Source organism: Cavia porcellus, unplaced genomic scaffold, assembly GCF_034190915.1.
Source record: "Cavia porcellus strain 051 isolate PalLab524CR breed Dunkin Hartley unplaced genomic scaffold, mCavPor4.1 scaffold_2, whole genome shotgun sequence".
NCBI lineage: Eukaryota > Metazoa > Chordata > Mammalia > Rodentia > Caviidae > Cavia > Cavia porcellus.
The window spans coordinates 31,633,584-31,646,762 of NW_026947485.1; the positions used below are offsets into that span (position 1 = coordinate 31,633,584).

The window sequence follows — 13,179 nt, forward strand, 5'->3', positions numbered from 1 at the left end:
TCTCTGCATTGCCCTCTGGCATCACTATTCATCAGAGCGAGCTCCCTTGATGATGGACTAGAACCTTTGAACCATGAGCCAAAATAAATGATTTCTCTTTACAAGCTAATTATCTCAAGTGTTTTGTTATAATGATGGAACATTAAATAATACAGTGGCTGTGCATGGGAGAAATAATTTTTTTAAATCCAGATGCCAAGCTGTCTGAGTTTGTTGGCCAGATGTTAAGGAAAGCTCTAAAAAATGCCACAGCTTGGAATTTTTGGAGCTTCCTAGTCCACTAAGAAAGTATTGAGTTCAAGGAGACAGGAGGATATACCTTTCTAGGAGACAATGCATTCTAGTTTTCTTTTTAAAAGTTAGTTATGAATTTTATTTCTTTAATAGCTACAGGACTGTTCAGGGTGTCTATTATATATATTGGACACTTAGAGGTTTGCTCTTTTCAAGGAATTAATCCATTTCACCTAAGTCACTGCAATTATTAAGGTCAAGTTTTGCACAGCAATTGCTTAGGAATATAAGAGCCTGTTGTCTGTAATTACATCCCCTGTTTTATTCTTGATGTTAGCACTTTCTATTTTTTCTTTTTTTTAACTTGCCCATTATGCAAATTGACCAATTATACTGATTTGTTTTTCAAATAAGTCATTTGTTTAATTTTCTTTCTCTATTTTCTGTGTATTCAGTAAAGAGTTTTCGTTGTTTTTGTTTGTTTGTTTGTTTGTTTTGGGGGCTTTTTGGGTTTTTGGTACCACAGATCGAACTCACGAAAGTACGCTTGCCAGGCAGGAGCTTATGCCAGTGAGCTAAATCCCCGGCCCTTCTGTGGTACTTTTACTCCAAGAAATTATTATTTTCTTTATAGTTTTTTGTAGTGTTTAGTTTTTTTTTTTCTTTGTTTGTTTGTTTTGAGACAGGTTCTTGATAAGTAGTGTAGGCTAACATTCAACTCACTTGTGTAGCTCATGCTGACCTCAAACACAAGGATCCTCTTGCCTCCCAAGTGCTGGGATTACAAGCATGCATGCTACCACTCTGGGCTTAGTCATTTTATTTAAAACTATAACATCTTTATAGGCATTGAAACCCTTTGGTTATTTTTCTCCACTTATCATCTAATAAGTATTTTGCTTATTTTTGTTTGTCTGTGGCCACAACAATTCCCTGCAAGGGCAAGGTTTTTGCTTTATTTATCAATATATTTCCTTAACTGATGCCTAGAGATGCTCTTAGCATAGTTTTTGAGTGAATAAAAAAAAAAAGTTAAGACAAAAATTTTCCTTTTACTAATGTCTAAAAATGTCAAGTAAAATAGAACTGAAAATTTTGGAACTGCAGAGATGATCTCAAAATGAAGGAAGGAAGGAACGAAGAAAGGAAGGAAGGAAGGAAGGAAGGAAGGAAGGAAGGAAGGAGGGAGGGAAGGAGGGAAGGAGGGAAGGAAGGAAGGAAAAGTGAACATCTTGATTCCAGAAAGGACTGAACCCCAGAGTAAGAGGAGCTTGAGTTGATTCTCCAGCAGTACTAGGTGAGGCAAGAAGGGGTTCTAACTCCATTTACAGCCACAACCTTAACTTTTAATAGGAAACAAGGCTTTTAATAGGACTCTGCACAGGGAACCAGAACTGGGAACCAGAACCATAACATAAAAGCTAAGACTTTTAAAAAGAACTCCAATATGGGTAACAGAGACCAGGAAAACACTGTTCTAAATAAATGAATAAAAAAAATAAATAAGTAGGTGATTGAAAAACAAGACTGTCCACTTTAAACCAGTGATTTATGCAATTTTGAGATTCCCATTTACACAACACATTTGACTGGAGAAAGCTTAAGTAGAGAGATTAACACAAGAATTAAGCCTGGGCTGATTATATATTTCAGACCTAGTAGAGAAGAAATAGGTAATGATACAGATGACACAAAACTCCTGTGGGGAAAAACTAGCCACACCAAAGACAAGCTCACACAAAAAGAGAGAGAAAGAGAAAGAAAGAAATCACAACTGAAAAAAATCTGAAAAGAAAAACCATATGCACAGATAAAGGAAGTAGCAAAATTATTTCTCAGCAGTCCCAAGGGATAACAATCTAAAACATAAGATAAATATATTCAAAATGATTTAAAAGATAAAAAATAGAAATTATGACAAGACAATACAACACGATAAAGCATGTGGAGTTGAAAACAGTGAGTATCATCTCTTTAAAAAGGAAAATTTTTAATGAACGGGAAGGCTACATTTACTGAACAAGTATTTAATAAAATAATGAACCCGAAGGCAACACAGAAGAACCTAAAAGAGGGAGAAAGCCAGGAAGAAATCAGATGTGAAATAACAAAAAAAAATTTCAGAATAAGGGTGAAAAAAAAGGGAAGCTGGGTACCAGGAATGGTGCCCAGGCAGCCCGGACTGCAGACCAGGGCAGACTCTCCGGGGACTAAAGCACCACGCCTGCCTGCCGCTGCACACCTGAGCATGCAGGAGTCCACCACGGCACAGGGAGACACAAGATCCAGGAAACACGCCACCTACCTCCAGCAGTTCCCAGCGGGAGGATGCTCAGCAGGTCAGGGAGAAGTCAGTCCATAATGAAGGAGGCGACCAGGAGTGAGGTTTCCGAGAAAAACAAAATGAAACACATGTATTATTGATGAGACCGACCTGGTAGAAAAGGGTACAAAGAAGCTATCAAAAGGGGTAGAAAGAATTAAAAGAACTTAGAGGGGGGGAAAGACCATTGTCATTAAATTTAGAGAAAAAAACAAAGTGAGATAGTAATTGTACATCTGTAGTCCACTGTGGTTAGCCTGAACAAGGGAATATTTGCAAATGCACAATAATGAATAGAATCATCTGTTAAACAAAAGCTGTAATATAATACTCTCTACTGGGCATATGGCAGAGGGGCAGCAGGAGGCCTGGTTCCATAACAAGCTCAGTGCATAAATCTCGTAATAGGATGTTTACAGGATGTGTAACCCCAGTAAGTCAAAAAGAAGCACAATACCCATATTTAGAAATACAAGGATATCTGTAAGTGCCAGAAACAAAAAAAGTCAAAAATTTTGAAAGTGGTGAGGAAAGAGGATAGAGGGAAAGAGAAAGGTAAGAAATCCTTGAAGTTTACTAGAAACTCTTTATTAACATTTGGCTCAAATTTCATGCATAGATTGCTTTAGGAAAATTGAAACAAATTTTTGGAAAAGAGTAAAGAGTGCCACACTACCTGAGATGGCAGAGAGGACAATGCTCGTGCTCTTTCCCTCCTCTCTCGGACTCAGTGATCCAGGTACATTGAGATTCCAGGAATTAACGGAGCAGCACATGTTAAACATATTCTCTGGTTTGTATCCTCAGCCAGAGTCTGGCAGTGACCTTATTTCTAAGGATTTTTGTCTTATAATTGGTTAATCCTTTTCTTGTTGCATTGTTTTGAAGCTTAGCTAAGCCTGCTTCCACCTTTAACTATAGGGAATGCAATTTTGGTGCTGAAGGATAAAGAACATTCTTCACTCACATACAGAAAAATTCTGCATAATTTGACTTGCTCATTAAGTATGCTGCTGCAAACAGATTAAGAGAAAAATTGCATATTAAATATTCTATGGTAAATTTTAACATTGTGTGCTGAATGGGCTGGAATCGGCCCCAAGCAACTATTTTAGCAGTGCTTTTTGAGACTTTCTGCCGATACTTTAAAAAGGAACTTGGAATTGATTGATAAAGTTTGTTCACATCATTTTCCCACATAAACAAAGAGAGAAATTACTCAAGGAGAAACAAACATTGTTCGAGTGTCTATTAAGTGATAAGCACTATATTAGGGACCTTAATAAATGTATTACATACTTTAATCCTGGCAACCACCCAGGGATGTGGAGAGAATTGTCCCCATTTTTTATATATAAGAAAGCCGTAGCCTAAAGATACTAGCTTTGCCAGATCCACACAGCTAATAATCCAAACCCATCAAATGTTTTCACAAGAATGTATATAATTACAATTCCCAGAGTTAATGTCAGGTTTCTTTTGAGTGTTACTTGGTTCACAGGACTTTACGTCAGTAACCACAGATAAGTTAGCATTGTTTAAAGTAGGAAACTTAGAAGACAATGACTTAATTAGAATTGTTAAAGTCTAACTATCTCTTTCGATGTAATATCCTTGAAACTAGCCAGTGTTTAATAATCATTTGTTACCTAAGTGCTCATATGAGATTTAAATAGCCATATCTGAAACATGCTATAATAGGGATCAAGTCACTCCAATCAAATCCAAATAACTCCATCTCTTACGTCTTGTGACTTTGAGGAAATTACTTCAACTTTCTAAGCCAAACTGTAAATTGGGTAGCTCTCAGTGTAGCTCTGGCTATTAAAAGTGAAAAGGATTAAAAATGTGCTGTTATTATAAAGGATTTCTAGCTGCAACAGAAGTAGTGGCTCTTCCTGTATAAATGAAATTATGTTACATCAAAGCATGAGCCTGAATGTACATGGAATGAAGTGCACATGAGTTTACCTGAACACAAATAAGCTCCTGAAACTTTGCTGGCCCTCCTGGGGCAGCCTGTGACTTAGGAAAGCATCTTAAGGACTGCTACTGCTGAAAGTCTGACACAAACTTGTGCCTTGCTAAAGGTGAGGAAACCGAAAGATCACTTCCTGCATCATGTTACCCTTTCATCAGATATCTATCCTGTCCCAGTGCTCATGTGACGTAAGGTGGTGACACACGGGCCAACCACAGGAGAGAAACTATAACCTGGCAAACCGAGCATAACCAAATCGACGCTCTGGAAAGGGAAATGAGCACTTTCGGAGAGCGGTCACCTTTAAAGCAGTGAGGCTACCCTGGCAGTGACCTGGAGTCAGATGACCAGCTAGAGAACATTGCTGCGGACAGTAGCACATGACTTTGCTTACATCAGTGATTTGCAAACCAATAATAAAGTTGGATTATATTTGTTTCTTAAGCTACTCCGGATGTCTTGTGGAGCCTTGTTTCAGAATTTCATGTCCTCCAGCTCATTCATCCATTCTCCAAATATAGCATTTAATAAAATTAAATAAGGCCTAGTTGCATCCACCTGATCTTGCTTCCAAACACTACTTCAACCTGATAGTATTCTTCCAAAGTGCTATGGGAACAAAAACTTACCAGATATTTTCATCTATCTGCTGCATTCATGTCAGACTTAAAGAAAATCAAGCAGAATGTCAAATCTGAATGGCATTTCAATGCCACTTTTATTGAATTTCTTTTTCATAAAAAAATAAAGCATTCACGTCTATGCATTCAGCAGTACTAACAATTATTGCTAGGCATGCCATGTGCTAGAGGTTCATTAGTGGCCTGTCTTGGTGCCCATGAAGAGACACACAGCGTAGTGATTTGTTATGTCCCTGTGTTCAAATGCTGGCTTTGATACTAACCATCTGCGAGATCTCAGGACGGTAACTTGAGTTCTAAGTATCTAAGATTCTTAATGTATAATAACAATATTGTCTGTTTCATAGGGCCTTTAGAAAGATTACATAAGTTAATAATTATATTATGTTTATTATGTTTATACAGTTTATTATGGAACTGTGCCCTGGTATATAGGAAGTGTCATATAAATGATTAGATGAAATGAAACTCATTTGCTAGAGAGAGAGTCAAATGATAAGAAAGTTCAGTTAAGGGGCCAAACAGCAAGCAAGCCATTTACCATATAAACGCACCAATTTCTGCCAGTGGCAGGCTAGGTTATTTGGACAAATTCTCTTGCTGAAAATCATTAAAGAAACAACTTTTATTCCGGTAGTCTCCTGGAGCATAAGGAATACAGTTGTAAGCCTAGGATTCACCCAATGGATAAAGATTAATGAAGATTCACCCTCATTAAGTCTAGGCCCCACAGGGACCTGATGACTTTCAGAGAAGCAAAAGTACACTGTGCCCATGTCTCCCACAGGTCTCATGGACAATTAAGCTACTTTGGCACAGAAAAGACCTGAGGGCAGAAAAGAAAAGAATTAATGGACCTGTCCCAGGGAGGCTACGGCTATGAGTAGTGCTCCTACAGATTTGTTGCTTTCATTTTCCAAAACAACCTCAAACCTTGAACCTGAAATGTTCCTGTCTGGTGTCCCACTATGTTCCTGAAGATCTTTTTAGGCCTTAAAAATTTCCCTACAAATAATTTTTTGAGGGAAAGAGGAACACACAGTGATATCCAAGAAGATCCCCCCCCCCCAAAGAAAAGACCATATAGGCACAAACTGGCAGGAAGAGACAAAAAATAATACTTCAAAGAACAGATTTTTGAATTACCAGACAGGGCTATGTTGAAGTCAGGGTTCACAATGGAAAAAATTTTGTTACAGGACACAATTTAGAGAATTATTTTATAATATTCACCCAAAGAGTCAAATGTAAAAGAATACAAGAGATGTGTCCACATACCAGAGACTCAAAGAATCCAGTTGAAGGCCTGGATCTGATGGAAAATGTCCTGGACAAGTCCAGTTGAAGACCTATGTCCTCCATGAGTCCAGCTGCAGATTTAGCTGCCATGACAATGTTTTATTCAAGTCTGTTTCACAGATTTGCACTGAGGAGACCCAAAGGTCAGAGGTGGAAGCTAGAAAGTCTGCACCAGCAGGATGAAGAATTTGCACTGGAGGCAGAAAGCAATACTCAAAATAAGAACCAGAAGGGGTTCTGCCCTGGAGCCAGAAAGCGACACTCTTAAGTAAGGACCAAAGCTCCCTCAAAAAGCCCCACAGCCGTCCTCAGCAACAGTGAGGTCCTGAACTCCTCCAGTGATGAGTGCAGCTGAGTTCATACCAGGAAAACCAGCATCCTTGGCTTCTCTAGGAGAATTAACAGCACACCATCTTCCCCCCAGTTCTCTTTTTATGCAGTTGACAAAAGTCCTCAGGTGGGCCATCTATAGCCAGCATCATGCTGATTCAGTTCAGCTGTATGTTGCAAGTTAACCATTAGTTAACCTATCACAGATTATAAACAACTAGGTTTATTATGTTTAAAGAAGAAAATACAAGTTTAAAAATACCTCCAAGGCATAGAAAATGGTAAGGAGCTAAATATTTGAAACAAAACTAAATAGAACATTTAGAAAAGAAGTAGTCAAAATATATAAACAGACTTCATGGCTGTTCAGATACACAGAAAAGCAAATTCATAAACTGTCACTTGGATCAAATGGAATTCCATTCTGAACATATCCAGGGCTTTTAGCCACAAAAAGCATTTGAAGTAGAGTAGCTCAAAGTGTTAGATGCTCTTTACATTGTCCAATATGTTTGTCCCCTCAGTGCTCCTCACAGCTGCCTCTTACCATTTTCCAAAGAAATAGACTTGCATATGGCCTGCCAGCAGACAAAATCAAAAATATCTGCATGTAGGGCTTCATTAAAATCAATGGCAAAGTCCATGCTCATATAACCTGCCTAGATGGCTTTATAGATGTCATCATAGATAGCACTCACAAAACCAGAGAGAATTTTTCTCTGATCTATCACACCAAAGGTCACTTGGCCCTTCATTGTGTTGTACCTGAGAAAGCCAGGCATAAATTGTACAAAATGAGAAAGACCTTTAAGGATACAAAAGGAATTTGTCATTTGATGACCAACAATACTCCTATCATCCATACCCTGGTTTCTTCATCAAGGAGATTGACACCATGCAGAGTGATTTAGAGACTGGCAACATTACAGATTTCACCAAGTTTGACCCTGGTAACCTGTGTATGGTGACCAGAAATGCTAACTTGGGAAGAATTGGGATGATCACCAACAGAGAGACATTCCAGCTCTTTTGATGTGGTTTGTGTAAAAGATGTCCAAAATAACAGCATTGCTACCTGGCACTCTGAAATGTGTGTTATTAACAAAGGCAAAAAACCCACGAATTCCTCTTCCCCAAAGAAAGGAATCTGCCTCACTATTGCTGAAAAGACGTTGGCATCCAGGTAGAGCAATGGGTACAATGGTATCTACATGATGTGCTGGAAAACAGAGGTCTCTGTATTTAACTGAAAATAGTACAGGATGATTAATTGCTTATAAAGGGATTATCCGTAATGAATCAGAGAAGATAAAATATGGAAAATATGGAACAAGTTAGGAAGCAAAGTTGGATAGGCTAGAAGATTTATCAAATGTTTAAATGAATGGAGTGCTACTCTGCCATAAAGAAAGATAAACTTGAGGAATCTGCACTGGAGCCAGGAAGCAACACTCAAAGAAAGGACTGGAGCACCCCTGAAAAGTGCCACAGCCATCCTCAGCAATGTCCCGAGCTCCCCCAGTGATAACAGTCAAGTTCACATCAGGAAAGTCAGTGTGACCAGCACCTCTAGGAGAATTAAAAGCACACCATCTTCCTCTTCGGTTTTACCTTTTATGCTGCTGTCAACAATCTTTAGATGGGCCGACCACACCCAGAACCACACTGATTCAGTTCAGCTTGGTGTTACAAGTTGACCCCCAGCTGTCAATCCATCAGAGTTGGGATGAGAAGATTGTCAAAAAGGTGTCTTTTAGAGTAATAGTGGTTGATGTGACGGAAGGACAGAGATTGGTTGGGAGAGTGGAATGAGGTTGTATTAAAGAATGAAGTAATATAAGCCATATATGTGGATCATGCCAGTCCTTTATCCCAAGAACTCCTCATTGGGGAGTTGTGAGCAGGGAAGTCACTGTAAATGGATGGTTCTGGATACCATATGGGTATAGGATACAGTAGAGCAGGAATCAATGTAGGGTTTTGAGTTAGGTTATTTTTGCAGTTCCAAATAAGAGAAGATGACAGTTTAGATTATGAAATGCAGTGGAAACAGGATGGCAGACGGATGCAAGAGACATTTAGAATATCAATGTGTCCAGCTTTGAGAGACACTAGACAGAAAAGTGAGCAGAGGAAGGACTTGAGCAGGATGCCACTATATACTAAATGTTCGTATCCACCCAAATTCACAGGTCGAAATCTAATCCATGACACACTGGTAGCCTTTGGGAGATGATCAGGTCTTAAGGTCTGAGTTCTTATAAATTTGATTAGTACCTTTATAAGAGCTTCCTCACACCTTCTGCCATGTGAAGACACAGGAGGAAGTTGTCATTTATCAAGCAGGAAGCTCACCAGTCACTGTGCCTCCTGGTGCCTTGATCTTGCACTTTCCAGTCTCCAGAACTGTAAGAAATAAATGTCTATTGTCTATAAATCATCCAGTGTCTGGTATTTTGTTATAGCAGCCAAATGGATTAAGACTGAAGGCTTGGTTCTGTTCACATTCCTGCATAGGTATAGTGCCAGTTGCCTGGATTCTGAAAGAAAGGCCAGGAGTGAGAACGGGGAGGATGTCAGGAGAGCACATTTCACATATGTTAGCCTGACTTGCCTTGAGATAGCCAAGCAGAAACATCAAAGAACTGAGCAAATACTAGAATCTGAAACTCAGAGGTTCAAATACAAATCCAAGTGTCACCTTCACGAAAACAGTACCTGAAGCCATGGGCATAGGACAGAAGAAGACTTAGAGCCAAACATCAAGACATCTAATTTCATAAAAGCATTTACAGACTCTAACTCTGGAGCCAGACTGCCTTATTCTGAATCTTGTCTCTACCCCCATGAGCTGTTTTGCTCTCCCTAAGTACCATTTACTTCCCTGTAATAGAGAGCAGTTGCTATGAGGATACATAGAATGAGATAATACAGCGAAAGTACCTATCACAATAGTTATCTCACAGTAATACCCCAAAAGACACCAGCCTGTACTGATAATGTCAATGGGAAAAAAGATAAGCTGGTGAAGTAGACAAGAATGGAGCTTCCAATAAGAATGATGAAAATTTGGAACAATTATGCATGTTTTAAGGACTTGTCAACAGTGCTTGCTTTGCAGATAGGCCAAAAAGATGTCTGGTTGATGTCCAGTAAACCAGGACCTCAGAGAAGCCATGTGAGCGGAAGTGAGCAGACCCCAGAGTGGACTGTGTCTGAGTGAGAAAGTGTGTTACTCACCGCAGGTGAAGACAACAACACCTCTGAGATTTGGGAGAACAAGGAAAATGGGTCTTGGAGAAAAGAGGCCAGGGTGGGCTGTTACTAGAAAAAAGGCATAGGCAGATGCATGCCGCCCTCCTGTGGACTACATGACCAGAAGGTAGTAAGGTCCTCATCGCCTCAGGAAGAAACTGGATCAGCATGTGTTAAAGTAGGTGAAGAGAGGGGCTGATGACTTTCAAACGCATGGTTCATGAAAATGAGACCAAGGCAGGAGGAGTGTGGAGGCTGGAAGGGAGCAGGGATGGGCTGAACTGCAGAGAGAGATGGCACTGAACGAGTCCGCTCTGCTTCGGTCAAGAGCTCAGGGGAGTTGTGCAATACTGACACCAGGAGAAGTATTTTGTGACTCTAATTTTTTAACTTCTAGATATATATTCAGTTATCCTGGCAAAGCATAGGATGAGATACTATTAAAAGTGGATTCCGTGTTCATGCCTGATTGCCATGACCACACTTTCAAGATACACAAAACTAAATCTAACCATACTAATAGGAATATACAACAAGGGGAAAGGGAATTGTAAACTACCACTATGCAGATGACTACAAAGGAAAAGCAGAAAGAGCCACATAGAATATTCAAAGGATTTAAATGTCCCTAAAAGAAAAAATTGAGGAAGAGAGAGGGGGGAGGTAAGCAGAAGAGAGGAAGGGAAGAATGTAAAGTGTAAATATGTGGAAACGGGGCAAAAAAGAACTCATCCCACAGCATAACCAGGTTATCTCTGCATGGAAAGAGTATGAGCAATTTTTGAAAGTTTTCTGTAGCCATGTTTCTTAAATGTTTCCACTGTCTCTTTTGTCTGCCAAGATCCCCCCATGGACATTTAAGAGGAAAAGAACTAATTTCCCAACATCTCATGTAATGCCATGCTTGCCAGGATGGCAATGCCAGGTTTAAACCTCTAAAATTCTAATTCTTAGTAGCCAGTATTGGTCTAATTCACTGTCTGTTGCTTTTGAGGATAATCCTTTAGTACATTTTAAGGTTCATGTGAGAAAGCTGCAATTTAAGTGATGTCCAAGCTAAGCATTCTAACACTTAGTCATCTGCTATTAATTGGATACCATACATAAGTCTAAATGCATTTCTACTGCAGAACAATGCAAAACTGTATGTTGACCTTATAAAGTCAGCAACATGACTCTTGGGTCAATAGAACAGAACACCAAGCCTGTTTATCTATGGTGTGTGAGTGCATTTGTGTAAGGATTTTGGCATGAGAAGGTTTTGAAAATTTTCATAGATTAGAACAGATCTAGATGCAAAAAGTATTGTAGTAAGTATGTTTTTCTAGTTTGTTTTAAAATTCTCTTGTTAGAGGCAGCTGAGTTAATTAGAAATACAGGCAGTCAGACAGGGCCAGGCCCTCAAAGGAACCAGCACAGAAGACCAGATATCTTGCAACCTTGGGGGAGACAGACACCTTCCACTGTGGGCCAGACATCAAGACAAAAGATCAAACAAATACACCCACATCCTAAGGCTTGCTATTCTAAACAGGTCTCTATCATTCTGAGGAAGCCAGGAGTCAGGAACCCAATCACCTACAGGATGAGTCCCTCCTCTTTAAGCACGCCCACTTGCTACATGACTCACTTCCCCATTTGTCCCCGATTAAATCAATTTTACCTGAGCAATTAATCTTATTGGCTGACCATCGTTCCGTCCCACCTGATGCCCCCCTGCCTTGCAAGTTCCCATGTTTTCCCATTTCGGACCTGCCTCACTTTGTGGTTTTACTCTATAAAATTCCCTTAAAAAAAAAAAAAAAGACAGAGCCTTTGGTGACCCACTGGGGACCCCATCTGTCTCTCTCTCAAACAGAAGCTTTCTTTCTCTCAATAAATATGCTTTAGCCTTAGCCTCCGTTGTTCCTAAAATTCATTCTTTTATTTCAGAGAACACAAACTGGTACCGGACATTCAGTTGGTTGGAGTTTGTCTTCCCTATACCAGTGTCTTTGAAAGTCCAGGTAAGGTGATGGCCCTCACTTTTTGGACTCACCCTGTTTGCTGCCCCTGTAGGACACACAATCTCCTACCTTCTTCTCCCTTAACTCCAAGCCTTTTCTGAGGAAATACCTTACTGCATAGAATGCTTTCCTTGCCATTAAAAACTCCATCTCCTAAGCATTTCACTGAGTCCTCCATCTTTTCTGAAGACATTTTCAAATTGGTCCCCAAAATATGACAATATAACTTTCTTCTTTTAAACAGGAGGTGTTTTCTATTAACTCTAATAGCTTATATCAAGGAAGAATGTGTTTGGCTACAAGTAAGTGAACACAGTGTTTAAATTTGGAGTTGAATCATGGAGATATGTATTATCTCACTGAACCAGAAGCCTGATAGTAGGTGGGCCAGGTGCCACCAACAACCAAGATACTTCCCATAGTTCCCTGCCATTGTCCTTGATCTGTTATCTTTTATTCTTATGCTTGTAAGTTCACTGTTGTGTATGTATAATGGCTGCTGCAACACTGGACATCACGTCCTTCTGCTGGACTTAAATGTAAGATTCAAGGGTACAGAAAAATGATGCCCTCTGCCTTTTATTAGTCTCTGCCTTTTATTTAGGGAAGAAGCATTTTCCAAAGTCTTCCTCATAGTTCTATGGGCCAAACCCCACTTACATAACCAGTCCTACTTACAAGAAAAGTTGTGAAAGTATTTCTTTTTTTTTTAAGCCTTTAGTCAAACTCATTCTCCTCTTTGTGTGAATTAAATGAAACCATACTCTTTTGACTGTCTCCAGTGCTGCCATCAGAATGTCTCATCTGGACTATTCCAACAGCTTAGGTCTGCCTGCAGGTGCCACTGTGTTCTCTTCCACCTACCTCTCCATCAGCTACAGTGCAATTTAAATGTAAATTTCACCCGAGGCCCCACTTCAATGGGTTTGCCTGAAGGATCTGGTTACACCAGCTTTGTGGCCTCATCCCCTACAGCAAGTACGTTCCACTAGCCTGAGCAATACACCTTGAGAAGTTCCTGCACACGCCGGGACTCCTGCACACGCAGGGCCTTCTGAAAACTCATCCATGCCCAACAGGAACATTCTAAGGGCCTGATTGAAATGGGGG

The 13,179-nt window shown here is 39.8% G+C and overlaps 1 pseudogene; it reads left to right on the top strand.

Annotated features, from left to right (window-relative positions):
• The first annotated feature begins 2,395 nt into the window (after positions 1-2,395).
• Positions 2,396-8,058, top strand: LOC134472945 (small ribosomal subunit protein eS4-like; annotated as a pseudogene).
• Positions 8,059-13,179: the final 5,121 nt, after the last annotated feature.